A 1022-nucleotide genomic window follows, 5' to 3' on the forward strand; every position below is an offset into this window, starting at 1 on the left:
GTTGTCGGTGAAGGCAAACAGGGGTATATGGGTGGACAGATGGGTGGACAGGCTGAACTATTAGGTATGTCTAGGAAGCGGGGAGTGTACCCAAGACCATGTATAGGGTTGGTAGACAATGGTCCTATAAGTATATTTGTATGACTGAATTCCAAGGTGTATAGTAGAGCTGACAAGGGACAAGCTTTTAGTCACTTCTTGGGCACAGCCAGCTATCCAGAGGAGCCGAGTACTTGAACCTGTAGGCTTGGGACCATAGTTGCAGAGGACATCCAGCTCAATTGGCATAACATACCACACAAAACATTGTTCCACCTACTTTGGTGAGTAGTGACTGGGATCTTAAAATTTTGCAAGCAGCCATCTAGATGCAATGATGGGTCTCTCCTGGTCCAGAGCAAAGAAGAATGAAGAAAACCAAAGATTCATGGAAAGAATTATTCCTAGTGACTGGTACACCATGTGATCTGCAGTCTATATTACTGTGAGACCAGAACTAGATGGTGCCCAGCTACCTCTATCAGCCACTTGGAGGGGATCTATGTAGGAGATCCTGGATAGAGAGGGAGAACAATATGAAACCAAACTCAAAATCATTGGGGGGTGGAAGGGGAGCACCAGGTTTATTGGTCTGATAGAGCCTGGTGGAATCACTGAGACTATGGCCCCTAGCTGCCCTTCAGGTCTGGAATTGAACACACACACCTGTGGCTTCCATCCAAACAAAGACAGGCATATGAGTTGAACATTTACCTGAGGTAGATACATTCCCTGGAGGGAACAATTATGGGAGAAAGAAGGGCTGTTTATGCACAGGTAGATAGCTCAGGGGGCAGGAGTGCATGGAAGGATGGACACAGGGAAGAGGTGACTGTTGGGAGGAAGTAGGAGGGGAGCTGTTGCATTGTGGTAAATAGTAGTCAATGTCATAAGAAAAAGTGTATGTGAACTGCTGTATGGAAAGTGAATTTGCTCTGTAAACTTTCACCCAAATCACAATAAAAAAAAATATATATATATAT

The sequence above is a fragment of the Orycteropus afer genome, unplaced genomic scaffold, assembly GCF_000298275.1.
Source record: "Orycteropus afer afer isolate SDZICR_OR568_19922 unplaced genomic scaffold, OryAfe1.0 scaffold00993, whole genome shotgun sequence".
Taxonomy (NCBI): Eukaryota; Metazoa; Chordata; class Mammalia; order Tubulidentata; family Orycteropodidae; genus Orycteropus; species Orycteropus afer.